This window comes from Pelobates fuscus, chromosome 6 (assembly GCF_036172605.1).
Source record: "Pelobates fuscus isolate aPelFus1 chromosome 6, aPelFus1.pri, whole genome shotgun sequence".
Lineage (NCBI taxonomy): Eukaryota > Metazoa > Chordata > Amphibia > Anura > Pelobatidae > Pelobates > Pelobates fuscus.
Genome location: NC_086322.1, coordinates 272,161,706 through 272,183,393, shown reverse-complemented (window position 1 = coordinate 272,183,393; position 21,688 = coordinate 272,161,706). Strand labels below are relative to the sequence as shown.

At 46.2% G+C, this 21,688-nt stretch overlaps 1 protein-coding gene across 2 annotated transcripts in view; it reads left to right on the top strand.

Moving 5' to 3' along the window:
• Positions 1-21,688, top strand: part of LAMTOR3 (late endosomal/lysosomal adaptor, MAPK and MTOR activator 3) — a 60,595-nt gene that overhangs the window by 7,605 nt on the left and 31,302 nt on the right. The window contains exon 2 of one of the 2 annotated variants that reach the window (XM_063425484.1): positions 10,209-10,301. The exons of the other annotated variant lie outside the window; for it this stretch is intronic. The gene's annotated coding sequence lies outside the window, so the exon portion shown is untranslated. The remainder of the gene's footprint in view (positions 1-10,208; positions 10,302-21,688) is intronic. 2 annotated transcript variants of the gene reach the window in all.

The window sequence follows — 21,688 nt, the reverse complement described above, 5'->3', positions numbered from 1 at the left end:
ACTAATAATTGTATTGTGACCTTAACTTGTGCTTTGACCTATGCTAACCGTACTGTAACCGCTATTTGTAAAAGACGATGTTACTGGGGTGTGTTATAGACGGGTAATTCGTATATAGAGAATTATAGCGTGGGTGACTGTATAGTTACGCCAAAGGGCATAATATTGATTATATAGTGACTGGTGTAACAGCTGTGTGTGTACGGGAATTCCCTGAGTGTTTATTGTTATTGTGTACGTTTCACTTGGTAACCGTACCACGTGGTGCTGTTGCCAGAGGAAACGGGTGTGACTGTTGAATAGTACGCATGTATAGTATTCGTTGTCGACGACGTTCCATTGTTAAGTATGGGTGCGTCGCAGTCAACGATTCCGGATCCCTTAGGATGTATGGTTAAGAATTTTAAAAAGGGATTCAAAGTTTGTGATTTTGGGGTAAAGATGTCTCCTGTACGTTTGGTCACTTTGTGTACTAGGGAGTGGCCTACTTTGGTTGCGGCATGGCCGCCACGTGGCAGTTTGGATCCAACTCTGGTACAGCGCTTACACGTGGCTGTATCGGGTAGGCCTGAACTTTACGGCCAGTTTCCTTATATTGACTGTTGGAGACAGGCCGTAAATGACTCGCCAAAATGGCTCCAGACATGCCACGAGGAGCAGTGTCGCCTCATGGTAGCTAGGACTTGCTCGTCCACTAGGACTGGTGTTAGGCCCATTTTGGACACGCCCCCTGAGTCCGAGATCCCTTTGCCGCCCCCTTACTTTCCGTTAAGAAGAAGTGACGCAAACGCAGGAAGTCCTGCACCCCTCCCCTCATTACCCTCATCCACTTCCGCTTCCTCCTCCAGTACAGGATCCACCCCCCCTCGTACTAAATCTCCCCTTCCGGAACCAGAATCCACCCCCATTAGAAACGAATATCCTGATTTGGCGCCACTTCAGACTTCCGGTCAAGCTTCATCTAGCTCGGCTCGAAGTGTTTTATTTACGACCTTTTCCCAAAACCGACCTCCCACATCCCCATACCCTATCTCTCCCCGACCGGAACCCATGACTGACGCCTCTCTACGTAGCCCCATCCAAACCCGACAGTTGACTGGTGCCCAACAATTAAAGCACTATCAGATGCCTCTTCGTCTGAATCCCGGGTCAGCTTATATCGATGCCGCAGGTCAAATGGCACACGCTGACCCAGTCTTCGTATATGTCCCATTTACCACAACCGATCTTTTAAACTGGAAGACCCATAATTCCTCGTATACTGAGAAACCACAAGCTATGACTGATCTGTTCACCTCAATAGTACAGACGCATAATCCGACATGGGCTGATTGCCAGCAGTTACTAATGACTTTATTTAACAATGAGGAAAGGACAAGAATAAATCAAGCAGCCATTAAAGCATTAGAGGATAGAGCCCGTGCTTTGAACCAAGCCAATCCAGCAGCATGGGCCGCGACACACTATCCCAACACCGATCCCGATTGGAACGTAAATGGTGCTGATATGGTTCAACTCAGAGCCTATAGAGACGCTATAATTGCTGGCATGAAAGCCGGAGGAAAGAAAGCCATTAACATGTCGAAGACAGTTGAGGTGATCCAGAAAAGCGATGAAGCGCCCAGTGTCTTTTATGACCGATTATTGGAGGCATACCGCTTGTATACCCCCTTTAATCCGGAAGACGCAGACAATTCCCGAATGGTTAACTCCGCCTTTGTCAGCCAAGCATACGGAGATATTAAGCGCAAGCTACAAAAGTTAGAAGGGTTTGCAGGTATGTCCATCACCCAACTAATGGAGGTAGCAAATAAGGTCTATATGAACAGGGATACAGAAAGTAAGAAAGAGGAAGAGCGCAAGATGCGTAAAAAGGCTGATATGCTAGCGGTAGCGATCGCAGGCGTAGATAAACGGGGCCCAGATAGAGGCAATAATAGATGGAGTAGGGAGCCTTTGAGTAGGGATCAATGCGCGTATTGCAAGGAAGAAGGGCATTGGAGGAACGAATGTCCGCAAAGAGAGCAGTACGAGAGAGACCAACCCAGGGCAGGCTACGGAAACTTTAGAGGTAGAGCGAGAGGTAGAGGAGGCCCCGGAGGGAGTAATGGTTATAGAGGGAGTAATGGGAACAGAGGAAGTGTTAGGGAAGACAGGTATATTCCAGCAGCGCAAAGGTCCCGCGATAGAGAAGGTAGGGACTTTGTAGGATTGGCTGACACTGTCATGGAGGACTATTGATACCGACCGGGCTCCATCCCCCTTGGTCGAGCGGAGCCTATGGTCGATGTATCAATAGGGGGGAAAAGGAGTGCGTTCATGATCGACACTGGTGCTGAACATTCAGTGGTGACTAATCTAGTTGCTCCTCCATCTGGAAGGACTATTACTGTGATAGGAGCAACTGGAAGAAGTGCTGAAAAACCGGTTCTTAAAAGTCGACTCTGTACATTGGGAGGCCACGTAGTAAAACACCAATTCCTTTATATGCCTGAATGTCCAGTCCAATTGCTGGGACGTGATATGCTATCAAAATTACAAGCGCAGATTACGTTCCTACCAAATGGAACAACATCCTTAAAGTTTAATGGACCTTCAGGTATTATGACTTTATCCGTACCAAAGGAAGAAGAGTGGCGACTTTATACAGTGTTGACTAGCCAAAACCCTAGGAGTGATGAGACATTGTTTAACATACCAGGAGTTTGGGCAGAGAACAACCCACCAGGACTGGCCCGCAATATTCCACCAATAAAAATTGAACTGAAACATGGGGTTTATCCAGTGAGCCTAAGACAATATCACATTCCGCAGAAGGCTAAGAAGAACATCCAATCCTATCTGGATAAGTTCATACGGTATGGTATCCTAAAATTCTGTACTTCCCCCTGGAACACCCCATTGCTGCCTGTTCAAAAGCCCGGTACAGATGAGTATCGACCTGTACAGGACTTAAGAGCAGTCAATGATGCGGTTGTTAGCATACATCCAGTTGTACCCAATCCATATAACCTGCTTGCTTTAATTCCGGGCGGGGCTACTTACTTCACAGTCTTAGATCTCAAAGATGCCTTCTTTTGCCTCCGAATTGCCGCAGAAAGCCAATGTATTTTCGCTTTCCAATGGGAGAACGCTGTAACGGGCTCAAAACGCCAAATGACTTGGACAAGACTGCCCCAAGGGTTTAAAAATTCACCTACCCTATTTGGTTCAGCTCTAAGTCAAGATCTACTGGATTTCGAGTCTATCCCAGGAGAATGTGTATTGTTACAATATGTAGATGACTTGTTGATAGCAGCAGTTACAAAAGAAAAATGTCAGCAAGCAACGCACGATCTACTACATATTCTCTGGAAGGCAGGATACAAGGTGTCCAGGAAGAAGGCTCAGTTGTGTTTGCCAACTGTCAAGTATCTGGGATTCCATATCTCTGAAGGTCAAAGGATTATGGGGCCAGAGAGAAAAGAAGCTGTCTGCCAAATACCAATACCCAAGAATAGAAGACAAGTGCGAGAATTCTTGGGGGCAGCAGGCTTCTGTAGGATATGGATTCCCAGCTATGCGATACTGGCAAAACCTCTGTACGCAGCCATCAAAGGTACAGAGCACGACCCCTTCTTATGGACCCAAGAACAGCAAACGGCATTTGAAGATGTGAAGAAGGCTTTGATGAGTGCCCCAGCATTAGGTCTACCTGATCACACACGACCATTCTACTTATATGTACACGAGCAAAGAAGAATGGCTGTGGGAGTATTGACACAGTACTTGGGATCATGGCAAAGACCTGTTGCCTACATGTCTAAGCAACTGGATGCAGTGGCCAGCGGACTTCCACCTTGTCTAAGAGCCGTAGCTGCAGCCGCCCTGCTAGTAGCTGAAGCCGATAAACTCACTCTGGGTCAAGAACTTTATGTACGAGTCCCACATGCAGTACAGACGTTGTTGGATTACAAAGGAAATCATTGGTTTAGTAACAGCCGTATGACCAAGTATCAAGCAATGTTGTGTGAAAACCCAAGAGTGCATTTAGAGACTGTAAACACCTTAAATCCAGCTACCCTTTTGCCGCAACCTACTGAAAGTCAACATGATTGTTTGGAAGTAATGGATGAAGTATTTTCAAGTAGACCAGATCTTCGTGATTTTCCCATCCAGAACCCCGATGTTCAATATTACACCGACGGCAGTAGTTATGTGAAAGAAGGGATCCGCTATGCAGGATATGCAGTGACAACAATAGACAAGGTGATAGAAGCTCGGCCACTGGCGAAAGGAACATCAGCACAAAAGGCAGAATTAATAGCACTAACACGAGCGTTACAATTGGCTGAAGGTTTAAGAGTAAATATCTATACGGACTCTAAGTATGCGTTTTTAACCACTCATGCCCACGGAGCTTTGTATAAAGAAAGAGGACTACTGAATTCAGAAGGCAAAGAAATCAAGTACGCAGCTGAAATCCTACAACTATTGGAAGCAGTGTGGGAGCCGAAAGAAGTCGGTATCATACATTGTCGAGCGCATCTGAGAGGAGATGGTGATGTAACCAAGGGAAATCGGATGGCAGATAGTGCAGCTAAGCGTGCTGCTGAATCAGGAAGACAGGAGTATGTGGGGCATATAGCTGCTCTTATACCAACTCCACTGTCCCAATGGACTCCAGTTTATACAGCTCAAGAAGAGGAGTGGTTAAAGACTGAACCGGGAAAGTATTTGGAGAACAAGTGGTATCAGCTAGAAGATGGAAGAATAGTCATACCAGCATCACTAGCGGTAGAAATTGTCCAAAATTATCACAACGGGACACATTCTGGGAGAGACAGTACTGAAGAATCTCTCAGGAAACATTTCTACATACCAAGATTGTCCAACTTGACTCAGGCCATTGTACGCAGATGTGTAACGTGTGCTAAGAATAATGCAAGACAAGGACCAGTAAAGCCACCAGGAGTCCAGTTTATGGGGGGACTCCCCATGTCCGATCTACAAATAGACTTTACAGTAATGCCTAAATCGGGTGGACATCGTTACCTGTTGGTAATTGTGTGCACCTATTCAGGCTGGGTAGAAGCATGTCCTACTCGTACAGAGAAAGCAGGAGAAGTTGTAAGATTCCTGCTACGAGAAATAATACCCCGATATGGACTACCCTGTTCTATAGGATCGGACAATGGTCCAGCTTTTGTTCATCAGTGCCTACAACAACTGACTCATATGCTTGGTATAAAGTGGAGGCTTCATACTGCATATAGACCCCAGAGTTCTGGTAAGGTAGAGAGAATGAATAGAACTATAAAGAACCAGTTGGCTAAAATGTGTCAGGAAACCCAACTTAAGTGGAACGTTCTCTTACCCATAGCTTTATTGCGAATCCGCAGTACCCCTACCAGAAGGATGGGCCTCTCTCCTTTTGAAATCATGTATGGGCGACCACCTCCCGTACTTGGTAACTTAAGGGGGGACTTGAGTCAGTTGGGAGAAGGAATTACCCGGCAGCAGGTTGTAGAGTTGGGTAAGACTATGGAGGAGGTACAGAAATGGGTACAAGATAGATTACCTGTGAATATTTATCCCCCTGTTCATAGTTATCATCCAGGAGACCAAGTGTGGATTAAAGAGTGGAATAATGTACCGTTAGGGCCCAAGTGGAGAGGTCCTTATGTTGTTCTTTTGTCTACCCCTACAGCGATAAAAGTAGCCGAAGTAACTCCGTGGATACATCACTCCAGGGTTAAACCAGCAGCAGTCGATTCTTGGCAAATTACAGCAGATCCAGAGAATCCCTGCAAGATCCGGTTGAAACGCACTACTCAGTCGGAGTAACGAGGAATTATTGTGGATTACAAATTTTATTGTTACAGGTGTGAGTGAGAAGGCCATAATAAAGCCTGTCCGCTTACCAACACATAGTGTATAAGCCAGGAAAGTCTCGAAGGGACACCTGTGAAGACGAGCAGAACTCCCTTCCCTGCAGCCCTCACATCCTGGAAGCTGAGGTTCCATCGCACGGACGAAGACTGAGGATGACGGCGAAAGATGTGCTTTTGATTGTGTTTATTTATATGTGTTTTTATATTCAGGAAGGTAGAGGTACCGACACTCCTAGCTGTGAGGTATGCATTAAGACTACGAGAACAGGTAACCATATTTCCCAAACCCTAATTTGGCATTCACAATACGAATGTAAAGGAGAGGTATCAAGATGTAGATACCTAAATATAGACTATAGTGTGTGCCATTTAGGAGTAGGAGAACCTAAGTGCTTCAGTCCAGAGTATCAACCTCGTACAATTTGGTTGACTCTCAGGAATGGAGATCCTCAGGGGACCCTAATTAATAAGACGGTGTTAGAATCCGTACATTCTTCGGGTGTTCTGCTATTTGATGCATGTAAGGCGATATCAAGTGGTAGAAAACCGTGGAATGTATGTGGGGATCTTAGATGGGAGAGGACGTATGGGTCTAATGATAAATATATTTGTCCCAGTAGTAAAAATAAATATGTGAGTCCTAGATGCCCAAATAAAGACTATAACTTTTGTCCATATTGGTCTTGTGTGGGGTGGGCGACTTGGGGACAGACAGTAGATAAAGACATGATAGTGACTAAGTTGCCGACTAGCCCTTATTGTAAGTCTATGGAATGCAACCCAGTCCATATACTTATTAATAACCCCGACAAGTTCCTAGATAAGTATGGAAATTTATTTGGGTTTCAGATATACGGGACGGGTTTAGATCCTGGGACATTATTGTTTATAGGAATAGAGACTGATACGGTATCCTCCCAGACTCATCAAGTATACCATTCCTTTTATGAAGAGATGAGTATAGATAATAAGATCCCCCATAACGCTAAAAACCTGTTCATTGACCTAGCTGAAAGTATTGCCGGTAGTCTTAATGTTACCAACTGCTATGTGTGTGGAGGTACTAACATGGGAGACCAATGGCCTTGGGAAGCAAAGGAGGTAATGTCCGGTTCTGAGGCAGTTGACCAACTAATATCTACACAAGCCGATTATCATTTGAGTGTTAGAGGTAAATCTGAGTGGAGATTAAAGACCTCCATCATAGGTTATGTTTGCATAGCAAGGAAAGGAATAATGTATAATACTTCTGTAGGAGAATTAACTTGTCTAGGGCAAAAAGCTTATGATGATGATACTAAAAATACAACTTGGTGGTCGGCTTCAAATGTCTCAGAACCATCTAACCCGTTTGCTAGATATGCCAGTTTAAAGGATGTGTGGTTTGATTTATCCATCACATCTACCTGGAGAGCCCCAGCAAATTTGTACTGGATCTGTGGTAAGAAAGCCTATTCGGAGTTGCCACAGGACTGGGAAGGGGCATGTGTGTTGGGTATGCTCAAACCATCCTTCTTCTTGTTACCGATTGAAACAGGTGAGACTTTAGGTGTTAAAGTGTATGATGTGAATCATAGGAAGAAAAGGGGACCCTTAGAGATAGGCACCTGGGAAGATAATGAATGGCCTCCCCAGCGTATCATAGATTATTATGGGCCAGCCACGTGGGCAGAAGATGGTACCTTTGGTTACAGAACCCCAATTTATATGCTCAACCGTATTATAAGATTACAGGCGGTGGTTGAGATTATTACTAATGAGACCTCACAAGCACTCAATCTTCTAGCGAAGCATAATACCAGGATGAGGACAGCAGTGTACCAAAATAGATTAGCCTTGGATTACCTTTTGGCAGTAGAGGGAGGTGTATGTGGGAAGTTTAACCTGAGCAATTGCTGTCTTCAAATAGATGACGAAGGGCAAGCAATAGCTGAGCTTACTAGCCATATGGTTAAACTAGTGCATGTGCCTACTCAGGTATGGAAAGGGTACAATCCAAGTAGTTGGTTTGGTAGCTGGTATGAGTGGTTTGGAGGGCTTAAGGCAGTGGTAGGTGGAGTCCTACTGATTTTACTGTTGTGTCTACTCCTACCGTGTCTTATACCCTTAGTAGTTAGGTCTGTGCAAAGCCTGATAGGAAGTATAGCAGAGAGGAAGGCTGCTGCACAGATAATGGCGATATATAAGTATAAGGCTCTAGATCAAGGAGAACCAATGCAGGAAGATGAGTGTTAAAAGATTCACATCATAAGATAAGTCTGGTCTGGTTCATGGTAACCTGAGGTATATGCAAACCAAGGTTAAGTGATGCCTCAAGTAATTGTGAAATATCAGAGGCATCAAAGGGGGGAATGTGATGTAATTCCAGTAAAATACAAGTTTAGCAGGCTAAGATTGCCACAAGGCATATGTATGTATATGTGTTTGTAGTATCAGTTAATTACACGTAGCTAAGATACTGTTATCACTGTACTGACCAGGTGCAGGAATGTAAGAACTGGAATTACGCGTCCCTCTCCTTTGTATCAGATGAGCCACGTGGTTAGACCGGATGGATGAGTTTAGACTCTATTTATTAAATAGGTTAAGGGTATGTGTGGGTGTAGTTAATTGTGGGAGGAGCTACAGTGCTATATAAGGAATGTACTCTATGTATTCAGTACTCAGACTTTGCTGTATTTTGGTGACGCTAGTCCCTCTGAGTCCCGATCGGTGATCCAATAAAGAATCTCTTCCTTCCTGAAGAAACCTGTGTCCATCTCTCTGTGCTTGGCTTCCGTCAGTTTCTCCGGTATCAATACTACTTTCTTAAACAAAAAATAGTGCATGTATTCTCAATTACCCCATTGTTACCTATGTCTCAATATTACGTGAGGATTGCCGTTGGGGTACCCCACGAACGTATGTTAACTCAGTATGCATTGCAAAAATAAAAAATGTAAAAAAAAAAAGTGGCAGAAAAACTGGATATTTTTCCATATCACACAAAAGGTGGAATAAAGTCGCCAACGTATAAAGATTAACGTATAAGACGTATAAGATTAAAGAGTAACCGTTTAATACATAATAAAATGGTGCATATGCACAAAATGGAAGCAAATGTGAATGCAAATGCCGCAATTTTTATATGTAATCCCCACTGTCTTTAAATGTATCTTGTATCGGAGTGTGAATGTTTATGTTATATGGGAAGTTTTCAATAAATCAAAGTATTTTCCTTTTAATAAACAATTATACCAATGATGGACTGGTGAAACTCTCACTGATGTCCTCAACTCCTAGGTCTGCTCTTCCCATTTTTTTTATCTGCTTTTTCTCTTCTGCCACTATTTACTCCTTCTTTTTCTCTACCTTTCATGTTACTCTTACGTCTAAATTTTATATAAAGTGATTAATGCTACCATACTGTACATATGACGGACGTTGTGTCAGGCATGATTAAAGTACTATGGTTCTTTTAGCATGTCAGTCGGACTTTAGAAAAATAAGCTATTGGCAAAATACTTTTATTGTCCAAAAAAGGTGCCATTTATTGTTTTGTTGTTCTTTTCCTTTGTCTGTGTGACCAAGACCATGTAACTATTTTAAACCTGTTGCATGTTTTTTCTTTGTTTCTTGACCTTAAATGAAAACTTAATAAATATGTTAAATATGGAGGGAAAAAAAAGTTCTCGCTGGTATTAAAGCAAACACAGACACTGTTATAGCCACACGCAGAAACACTCAAACACTCCTACAAATGCTTTCACAGACACACATACTCCCACAGACACTCTACTCTGAGTCATTTATAAAGTCTCTCACAGACTCAGTTAAAAAAAACACTCTGACCAACATAACCACTACAGCTTGCTATATTGGCTATAGTGCTAGGAGGGTCCTAGTGTTGTCCCAGTATAAAATTTCACACCATTCTAGAGTAATATGTCACCCCTTGTCCCCCAGGCGTCCGTGCCACAGCAGGTCTTCTCCTGAAGGAAATGCTGGATGGTTCAATTCAGTTATGCATGGCAGAGACACTCACCCAGTATTGACGGCCCTCCATGACCCTGCTTAGCCGAGTAGGTTTAAGCCAGGTATGCGGCCATGGGTGCCAAATTAAACTGATCTGAAATCGTGTGACAAATTACACTAGAGTCACACCAGGGCACCATAACAGCTGCACGGGGAGAGTTTTGTTTAAGCGTTCACTCTCTGAAATGGACAGAAACACAGACACGCTTACATGCACACTCTCAAAGACACGTATGCACTCTCAGGCACATTTACAGTGTATAATCACAATGTTATTGAAAATAATAATAGCCCCATCACACTTGCTCTTCTCTATGGCAGTTTAATGGAAGGAACCTAAAAACGGAACACTTTGGCTCAGTGTGTCCATCTCTGTGGGGTGCATTTTTCTAATGGGAGACACCACTTGCTCAAGTAAGCCATAGTTTGCTCAATTTTCAGGCTCTGTCACATGGGGAGACATGGGTCTCCTTGATAACTCAGAAAGGTCTCAACGTTACATCACTGCCTCATACCACTACAATGCACCGGCTACCCAACGGTACCCAATAGTTTGTTTGTGTCAGTGAGTGTGTGTGTATTGGTCAATGTCTGTGTGTCAGTCCAGATCCTAAATCCCGGCAAGTTCCCTCTGCACAAGAAATTTAGCAACCCAGGACAATTATTTTGCCTTACTTGGGCCTTGTCAGCGAGCTGTAGCTGATATCCCTCTAGGGCAGTCATGTTCAAAGTCTGGCCCGCGTTACGGTTTAATATGGCCCCACAGTTTATTTGGCTAATCTATCTGTTGTGGCCCCCAGCGCGCGGGGATTCACTAGGGGCCAAGAGATTGTGAAAATGCAGATGGACGTGCAGTGACCTTAGTCTGAGTTCTCGCGGGACGTCGCAGGATTTGGTTCCTTCTCCCTGAAGGCAGAGAATGAAGGACAGAAAATGAAGGGGCAGAATAAAAGAGAGAAGGGTCAGAGAATAAAGGGGCAGAATAAAAGAAGGAAGGGGCAGAGAACGAAGGGGCAGAGAACGAAGGGGCAGAATAAAAGAGAAAAGGGGCAGAGAATGAAGGGGCAGAATAAAAGAGAGAAGGGGCAGAATAAAAGAGAGAAGGGGCAGAAAATGAAGGGGCAGAATAAGAGGCAGAATAAGAGGGAAGTGTCCGTGTCTGTGAGTCTGTAAGCATGGGTCAGTGTCTGTGTGTCAGTGTGTGTGTATAGGTCAGTATTTGTGCATGTGTATAGGTCAGTGTCAGTGTATTGGTCAGTGCCTGTGTTTGTGTGTGTGTGTATGGGTCAGTGTTTGTGAGTATGTGTGTATGGGTCAGTATATGTACTTGTGTATGGTCATTGTCAGTATGTGTGTATTGGTCAACGTTTGTGTGTCAGTGTGTGTATGGGTCAGTGTCCTTGTGAGTGTCTGTGCATGGGCCAGTATCTTTGTTTCAATGAGTGTGTGCATACGTCAGTGTCTGTGTCACTAAGTGTGTGTATTGGTCAGTGTATGAGTGTCAGTGTGTTTGTGTGTTCTGATCAGTGTGTCCGTGAGTATGTGTGTATAGGTCAGTTTCTGTTACTGAGCGTATGTATAGGTCAGTGTCTACGTGCCAGTGTGTTTGTGTACGGATAGCTCTGTGTGTTTATGTATGCGTTAGTGACTATGTGTACAGGTCAATGTATGACCAATAAACACACACAGACCGGTGAACACACACTCGCAGTGTGTCAGTAAGTTTGTGAGTGTGTGTATAGGTCAGTGTCTGTATCAGTGAGTGTGTGTGATGGGTCAGTGTCTCTGTGTGCATATTAGTCTGTGTTTGTCAGTAAGCATCCCCCTCCCAGGTGGTTCAGGCTGTCAGTGAGTGTATGGGTCAGAAGTTGGAGGGTGGACTTTGGGTACCATGGAAACCTACAGTTTTCATGGGTGAGGTGATTGGGGGGAGGCACAAATAAAAAACTCGGCCCATGAATTTTACAGTAACATTCTCCTATTATGAGGGTTGCGAACAGTTTCCTGACAGATATTTCCTCATGTATTTCCTTCTAGATAGCCTTGTCTTTTCAATCTTTTTAATGTGCTCCACCAGAATATGTGTACATAAACGCTGGATCGACATTCACGCTCTCATCCGTGTGGCCTGGGGAAATAGTTTAGCTCGTTTCTAAACTTAGAAGGAAAACACTGAGTGCGGACAGAGCACCTTTATTAAAATGTTCTCCCAACTTTGCCCCAAGCAAAGCATGATGGCACTGGATAAGTGACTCTAAGTCTATTAGACAATAAGAAGCTTTCTATCTTTTACCCCTAGAATATATTCTATTTAAACAACCATCAGGACACTCCCAGGATTATTAAAGGGACACTCCAGGCACCCAGACCACTTCTGCCCATTGGAGTGGTCTGGGTGCCAACTCCCACTACTCCTAACCCTGCAAGTGTAATTATTGCAGTTTTCTATAAACTGCAATAATTACCTTGCAGGGTTAACTCCACCTCTAGTGGCTGTCTACTAGACAGCCACTAGTGGTCACTTCCTGGATTATAGCACAGATTATCTGTGCTAGAGCGTCGCTGGACGTCCTCACGCTGTGTGAGGACCTCCAGCGTCGCTCATTTCCCCATAGGAAAGCATTGAAAATCTTTTTCAATGCTTTCCTATAGGGAGCGCTAATGCGCATGCGCAGCATTGCCGCGCATGCTTATTAGGTCTCCTTGGCTGGTGGGCGGGATCAGTCTCGCCCACCGGCCGACGGAGTTAGTAGGAGGAGCGGCGCGGAGGAGGAGACAGCGACGAGGGACATCGTCGCTGCCTCAGGTAAGTGACTGAAGGAGTTTTCACCCCTTCAGTAACCGGGGATTGGGGGGTGGGCGGGAGAGGGAACCTGCAGTGCCAGGAAAACGGATTGTTTCCCTGGCACTGGAGATTCCCTTTAACTACAGTGAGAAATGCCGGAACTAATTTCAAAGAAGATTTTAAAATTTAGCCTGAATTGGAAGAATAACTGAATTTTTCAATTCAGCAAATTTTGCGTTAAAGGAACACTATTGCCACCAGAACAACTACAGCTTAATGTAGTATGGTCTGTCACTGTAGGCCATACTACATTAAGTCACCAGAACAACTACAGCTTATTGTATTTGTTCTGATGAGTATAATTATTCCCTTCAGGATTATTGCAGTAAACACTGTTTTTTTGTTTGTTTGTTTTTTAAAGAGAAAATGCCATGTTTCCATTACAGCCTGGGGATACCTCCACTGGCCACTTCTCATAAGGCTGCCAGAGGTGCTTCCTGGGGCAGTGCTGCATTCAGTGTGACTGACATTCAGTGTCTCCACACTCTGCATGCAGACACTGAACTTTCCTCATAGAGATTCATTGATTCAATTAATCTCAATGAGAAGATGCTGATTGGCCTGGGCTGTGTTTGGCTTGTGTTGGCTCTGCCCCTGATCTGCCTCCTTGACAGTCTCAGCCAATCCAGTGGTAAAGCATTGTGATTGGCTCAGAAAATCTCTTCTGATGATGTCAGCCAAGCAGGCAGATCAGGGGCAAAGCCAGAAGCAGCAGACTTGACTAAAAGTAAGATTTTACTATATTTATGGGGGAACAGGGGACTAGATGGTGGTTTTAACACTATAGGGTCAGGAATACATGTTGGTCACTCAGACAGTCACTAGAGATGCTTTCTAAGTTGTGCAGCACTGATGCTCAGCATCTCCACGCTCTGCATGGAGGCGCTGAACATTTCTTATAGAGATGCATTGATTCAATGCATCACTATGAGGTGATGCTGATCGGAGCAGTGCAGCGTTTTGCGAAATAGCCTCCCAATGCTTACCTAGGGAATGTATTGGATTGGCTGAGATCGTCAATTGTAATACATGGGCGGAGCCAGCCATGGCGTACGCACGTGGCGATGGAAAAAAGATAAGTTTTATTATCTGTTAATGGGGGCAAGGATGGGCCGGGGACCTAAAAGGTGTTTTTAACACTGTAGTGTCAGGATTGTATTGTTTGTATTCTTGACACTATAGTGTTCCTTTAAATTTAAAGTTAATTTGATTTTCTTACAATTCTCATTTAACTAAATAACTCATTAGTGCCTCCTTCCTCCAATTTTTTTTTAACCTCCATGTGCTCAATATGTTGTGGTGAAAGGAGACGCCAAATATGTTTTTTTAAATATTAAAAAAAAAACTATTTGTTATGAATTTTGATTGCGGTCACTAGTGGCTCATACCAGAGGCTTCATAAAACTTGCGTCTCACTGTTTTTTAAACAGAGATACAGTAGCGATGCCACAACAGCATGTACCAGCAACGAACAACCAACAGTTAGTATTAAATATGTACATTGCACATTTTTATAAGAACAAGTTAGGCTTACATGTCGAAGTGTCAGGCAACATATGGTATCACGGTAAATTATATGGTAGACTTGTGACTTTAAGGAACTCCACTAACAACTATGTCTTGTACTTGGTTAGGTTAACCCTATTCTGGAGCTAAGAAAGTTGGGTGTCTCACTTTTGAAGGTAGACTTACAAGTTAGTTGGGCAGGTAGCTGAAATGTAAACCTGCTGCCAGGTTATATTCCCCCAAAATGTAATATAAGAGATGGGTAGGTGTAATGCAAAGGGTCCAGGGGCGGACTGAGAACCCTCAGGGCCCACGGGCAAAATAAATCAAGGGCCCCCTTACAGGCCCCACCCATGCTCCGTAGCAAGCCCCACCCTTGTCCCGCCTCCAGCCACACCCTACACAATCTTTAGACACAAGGAACAAAAGTGCAATAATCCCCTCAAGGCCCCAGTAGAGACTACAATTGAGGGCTAATGGGCCATGGAGGGGGGGTCTTTCTAGCAGAGGCTATCTCAGTGTTATTTAGAGAGTGTCAGAAAGAATCTACTCGAGCCCCATTAGAGACTACAATGGAGTCTAATGGGGGCCTGGAGGGGGGTCTCTCCAACACTCTGGTTCCTATTTACAATATAGCAACACAACATAGCTTGCTGATACCTAGGCCAAGTTGGCTCCTCCTACCTTAATTACCGTTGCTGGAAGGCTGTGGGCTTGCTGGCTGCGGCTGGCAGGCTGTGGCTTCCCGGCAGGCTGTGGGCTTGCTGGCTACTGCCGGCAGGCTGTGGGCTTGCTGGCTACTGCCGGCAGGCTGTGGGCTTGCTGGCTGTAAGCCTGTGGCTTGTTGTAAGTCTGTGGGCTGGCTACTGGCCTGTGGCTGGCTGCTGGCCTGGCTGGCCTGTGGGCTGGCTAACTGGTGGCTTGGTTGGCTTGTGGGCTGGCTGGCTGGCTACGGGGGCACTTGTAGATTATTTAAAGAAATAATCCATGCACAATAACCACTGCTGCTCTGTGTAGTGGTTATGGTGCCAGGAGGGCCAGGACCCCCTCCCAGAGTAAGTAGTCAAACCGTTTAAGAACAGTTTGAAAACTTACCTGGGGTCTGCTGGGATATGGGGCTGTAGTAGGGTATAGGAGCAGTGGTGCAATGTGTGAGGGGTGCAGTGTGTGTGAAAGGTTCAGTGTGTGTGTGTGTGTGTGTGTGTGTGAACATATAGGGTGTGTGTGGCAATGTTAGTATGGGGGTCTGTGTATGGGGGTCTGTGTATGTGTGTGTGTGAGGCAATGTGTGTAAATGTGTAGGGTGTGTGTGGGGACAGTGTGTGTGTATGGGGGGCAGTGAGTGAATGTGTATGGTGTGTGTGTGGGGGGGCAGTGTTTGTATGGGGCTAGAGTTCACTCTCACTACTACGACCACCAGGAATCCCTGGTGGTCGCAGTGTTGAGAGTGAACTCTAGCCCGTAGCTCCAGGGCTAGAGTTCACTCTTGCGAGAGCCGGAGCGTTGCCGTGGTAACTGCGGCAACGCTCTGTGCTTGCGTGAGAAGGACCCAGAGAAGCTGCAGGCTAAGCTCCCGGGTCCTCTCTTCTTCCCTCCCTGCCAGCTGCCCGCACGGTGCCTGCAGACCGGGGAGAGAGATCGGCTGGGGCGATCCACCAATTATATATACAGCCCTACTGTGTGCCTTTTTGTCTCCCCCAGTCCCTCTGTATGTTTCTTTCTCCCCCTCACTGCTCCTCTGTGTCCATGTCTCCCCTCTCCTTCCCAGTCTCTCTTCCCCCTCTGCCTCTTTCTCCCCCTCCCCTTGTGGGTCTCTCTCCTTTCTCCCTGTGTCTCTCGTCCCCTCTGTCTCTTTCTCCCCCCTTTCCCTGTGTCTCTCTCTACCCCACATCTCTAGTCCCCTCTGTCTCTTTCTCCTCCCTTTCCCTGTGTCTCTCTCTACCCCACATCTCTCATCCCCTCTCTCTTTCTCCCCCTTTCCCTGTGTCTCTCTCTACCCCACATCTCTCGTCCCCTCTGTCTCTTTCTCCCCCTTTCCCTGTGTCTCTCTCTACCCCACATCTCTCGTCCCCTGTCTCTTTCTCCCCCCTTTCCCTGTGTCTCTCTCTACCCCACATCTCTCGTCCCCTGTCTCTTTCTCCCCCCTTTCCCTGTGTCTCTCTCTACCCCACATCTCTCGTCCCCTGTCTCTTTCTCCCCCTTTCCCTGTGTCTCTCTCTACCCCACATATCTCTTCCCCTCTGTCTCTTTCTCCCCCCTTTCCCTGTGGCTCTCTCTACCCCACATCTCTCATCCCCTGTCTTTTTCTCCCCCCTTTCCCTGTGTCTCTCTCTACCCCACATCTCTCGTCCCCTGTCTCTTTCTCCCCCCTTTCCCTGTGTGTCTCTCCCTACCCCACATCTCTCTTCCCCTCTGTCTCTTTCTCCCCCCTCCACCATCTCTCTATTCCCCTTCTTTCTCCCCCTGTGTCTCACTCTCCCCCCCTATCTATTTCTCCCTCCTTTCCCTGTGTCACTCTCTCCCCCCCCTCTGTCTCTTTCCTTCCCCTCCCCCTGTCTCTCTATTTTCCCACTGTCTGTTTCTTCCCCTGCCTCTATATTTTCCCCCTCTCTGTTTTATTTTTCCCCCTCCCATTTACCAAGAGAAGACTGAAGGGGCCGGGTACATGCTGGAGCCGCCGGGCCGGGTGGCAGCCTCGCCGGTCCGGCGGCACTCCTGTCAGGCTGTCAGTAACGCTGAGGACGGAAGGAGGGGAGGAGCATGTCTCTCTCACATGCTCCTTTGCGGTTCCCACATCCTGTGCTGGGAATTGTGGGAACCGCAAAGGAGCATGTGAGAGAGACATGCTCCTCCCCTCCTTCCGTCCTCAGCGTTACTGACAGCCTGACAGGAGTGCCGCCGGACCGGCGAGGCTGCCACCCGGCCCGACGGCTCCAGCATGTACCCGGCCCCTTCAGTGTGCCACCGGACCGGCCACCCGGTGGCACTTACATGCACAGATGCCGAGGCCGCGGTGGGGCAATCCGGCCCTGCCGCCGGGCCCCCTGATGGCGGCTCTGGCGGCGGGCCCCCCTCCCAGCCGGGCCCTCGGACCATGTCCGAAGTGCCCGACTGGTCAGTCCGCCCCTGAAAGGGTCGTTTGCTGGGAGCAGGGCCGGATTAAGAGCCCAGTGGGCCTGGTGCTGACAATTATGATGGGGCCTAATTACAGTATCTTATCGACCAAAAACACTAAAACAGTCATACCTCTCAAGTGTCATGTATCTGATAGAGTTGGTGTTGGAGGGAAACTCAAAGGATGCAGCTATAAGAAAACACATACTCTATGCCAATCTCTTCATCTAATTTATGCTTTCATCTTTCAAGTAAATCCATACCAACAGCAGTGTCCAGTGAAGCAGGATGCCAATTGGCGGGGTAAAAGCCAATGCGAATCACATGACCAGAACTGCCAAAAGGGGCGAACATGCCCAAAAAGGAGGTATGTCTGTCCAAAGAATTGGAAGGCCAGCCTGGCATCAGTGTCCTTATGCATCACAGTGTCCCCATGTCGCCCAGTCCCCTAGTCTCCCAGTGTCTGTGTCCCCATTTCTCCCAGTGTCCCCATGTATCAGTGTGTCCCATGTCACTAGGATACTAGGGGACACAGATACATGGGGACACAGAGACAAGGGGACACTGAGAGACATGGAGGCACTGAGACACTTGGGGAGACTGGGAGACATGAGGGCACTTGTGGATAAAGACATAGGGACACTGAGAGACATGGAGACATGGGGACACAGACATTTGGGGACACTGGGAGAAATGGGGGCACTGAGACACTTGGGGAGACTGGGAGACATGAGGGCACTTGTGGATACAGACATGGGGACACAGACACTGGGAGACAGGGGGACACAGACACTGGCTGGGAGACATGGGGACACAGACATATGCGGACAATGGGAGACATGGGGACACAGACATTTGGGGACACTGGCTTGGAGGCATGGGGACACTGAGACCCTAGGGACACTGGCTGGGAGGCATGGGGACACTGGGAGACATGGAGACACTGTGTCCCTAGTGTTTCTGTGTCCCAATGTGTCTACCTATGTCTCACAGCGTCCCCATGTGTCTCAGCGTCCCCATGTCTCACAGTGTCCCCATGTTTCAGTGTCCCCTCGTCTCTCAGTGTCCCCTAGTGTCTCAGTGTCACCATGTGTCCCCTAGAGTCTCAGTGTCCCCATGTCTCCCTGATGCCTTTCCCCCATCCCTCACTTCCCTAAGCTGTAGGCTGCCTCTGCAGACTGGGAGCTGCTGTCTGGACTCTCTGTGCTGTGTAGCTGCTCCCCTGCGTATCAGTGAGTAAAGAGAGGCAGGGAGGGATATGCTGTAACTTCCTATACCTGCCTCTCTCCATACACAGTGACTCCTACTGGCCGGTGCTGGTATTGCAGAGTAATCTCCATTTATACTGAGAAAAATATTTGCATTTGTATTGCCCGTATTACTGCAATACCATCACAGCCAGGCAGCCTCAAATACAGGCTGTGCCTTAAAATAACAGTCAGGTGGCAAACCTAAGAGTAGTGTGTAGTAAAAAAAAAAAAAAAAAAAAAAATTTTTTTTTAGATGGGCCTATTCCATGGGCCTGGGCCTGGAGCTGCAGCTCCATCAGCCCCTATGTTAATCCGGCCCTGGCTGGGAGCACCCTTCCTGGCTCCATCTCCCAATCATTGGGTACGGGGCATACAACTGCAATGCTGCATTTCACAGTTGTGACAAAAGCTCCCATGTCATAGCCTTCTGGAGAGGTGTTAAGGCTTGCCTCCTGTCCACGCACTATGGGCCTGATCCCAGTGCCTCTAGAAAAGAGCTATTCTTACTGTGTATTCTTACTCGCTGTGCTTTCCAACTGGACTTGAGGACCTCTGGGGATCGTCTGGACTAGTCCTACACATCAAGCGCCTGACCAGGAGAAACCCTAAAACACCCTGGAACAGTTCCTTGGATCAGGTCCGGTCAATCTTTAAGCAGGTATTGCTCAGTCCCCTGACCTCCAAATAGAGAGCCATGTGGATGGTTCGTCTGGGAGGCAAGGAGGCATCGGAGGATACTTGGAGCTTGAGAGCGCTTCCATCCCCAGAGGACTAAGCCGCTGGCTAAGCATGCCAGGAACTTGGAGAATAGATGCGATCCAGTAATCTTTAACACACCGAATCTCGGGTGCGGACTCTCCGATCAGGGCGCTATTTACCAGAGATGGTGCTGGGTGATGAGCTTTCCAAGGATATGCGGGTATGGTCCATGGAAAGGGTCGGAGTTCTGGTGGACATTTTGTTTACTGTACCTTTAGGACTGTGAGGGAAGAGCAGGGAGACGATTGGGTTAGCTGAGGATAAGGTGATTAAGTGGCACCAGGGAGGGACAATTGTGCAGTACATTCTATTGTATAAAGGACTCCCTGCTGTGAGAGTGAACATTGTTATCTATAAATAGCTGTGTGGATGCAACATTCATTCTACCCCCTACATTCAGACTCGTCTAAATTGTGGGGGAAGGGCTACTGTAAAGCTTTAATCACTGCTCTACAGGAGACAGGATCTCCAGAGCTATATTCGCTGCACCCTGGTTGGGTAAAAGGGGTAATGAGCGACCAAAGTCAAGCTTCAGGTCTAAAGCACTCCATGATAGCAGCTTGGAAGCTGACCTGGCGGAGGTACTCAGTCGGAGTATGGGAGATCCTTCACACCATTGATCTTACAAAACGCCTTTGGGCAATAGACTACCCTAGAATGCCCCTCTCTCTAATGTCGCAATCACCAGCCTGATCAAAATTTAATGCAGCTCACAAAATGCCTGTGCCCTTATGTTTAGAAACACCATCATATTCTCCTTTATGCTTGAATATAATTGGGGATGTAGTTAGAGAGATATATATAATGTAAATATAATCATTGGGAACTGCAGGTGTATGATACTCAGCCGGCATGACTATGCGCACCTAGTGTGCCAGGCACACAAAATTATATTAAATTAAATTATTTGTCTTCTTTTTTAGATTTTCCATGGATCCATTTGCATAGGTTTTGGTTATCTTGTTATGAGATAATTATTGCATAATGCAAATAATTTCTTAAAGGGAATCTATAGGGCCAATAAAACTAATGTGTTTTCTTGGCACTATAGCTCCCTATAGTTAGCCATTCCCTCTCCTCCCCCCTCCCCCCCCACCCTCGCCTCGTCATGCAGAAGGGGTTAAAAACAACTTCTGTTACTTACCTAATTCCAGGACTGACTCCACCTCCACTTCTCTCCCGCCTACGTCAGCAAGTGCCACACTCGCAATAGGACTTCCCCCATAGGAATGCATTGTATAATGCTTTCTTATGAGGTTTTAGGTAACGCTGGATGTCCTCATGCATTGCGTGAGGAAGTCCAGCAATTGGATGACCAATAAGTCCAAGAAGACCAGGGTGTCCCTCTAGTGGCTGTCTGGTAGACAGTCGCTAGAGGTGGAGTTAGTCCTCCAAGGCAATTATTGCATTGTCTCAAAAACTGCAATAATTACCATTGCGGGGTTAAGGGACCTGGGTCACTGCACCCAGACCACTTCTATTAGCTGAAGTGGTCTGAGTACCTATATTGTCCCTTAACATTTTTGAATTAGTATTTTTTTTTAGTAAGTATAGATGGCATTTTTCTCTGGGTGCCCACCCTAATGTAATATGTTGCACTTGCCTATGCCAGCCTGCCTTAATGCTGACAGAACATCAGTAACGGTTTTGATTCACAAACATCCGTAGTGGAAGGTTCTCTTATTTCTTGTGAAATGCATTTAATGTGATGCAAAAAAACAGTACACAAAACATGTGGACTAATATTTGTCTTTCTCTATCTATTATTCATGGCAGCATTCACCTATAGGTAAGGTTCCTCTGATAGGACAGGATATTAACAAACGATTAGTGTAAATATAATCCCCTTGCACCAGTTTCTTGTATCTATCTGATAACCAAACGAGTGAGATCTAATCCTGGCATGAATAATGTCCTGGAAACAGAATGTCCAAGGTGACAGTAAGCTGAGGATGAAATATCTTAGTAGTGCATGATGAATGTATAGAGGGATGACTAGTTGTCAACCCTACATATGTTCTTAGGAGATACTCCAGCGTCTTTAGCCCAAGAAACGGATCATGCAGAGTGTGCTCGAATATTCTTTGGCATTAGAATTACGTGAACTTTTAATTTCCTTGTGATGGTCTTGACCGTCTAGGAATTGAGAGTACATAAGGATGCTGCTTATCCTTTGCGGGAATCCACTGGAATAATGGATGCAATTATTTTCTCCAAGATGCTGTGCATTGTATATAGGCAAATCTAATTTATGCCATCGTTCTTCTTCTACTGAGGAATCTTCTGGATAAAAAATGTTGGAAGTACAATCTCCTGGTTCAGGTGTA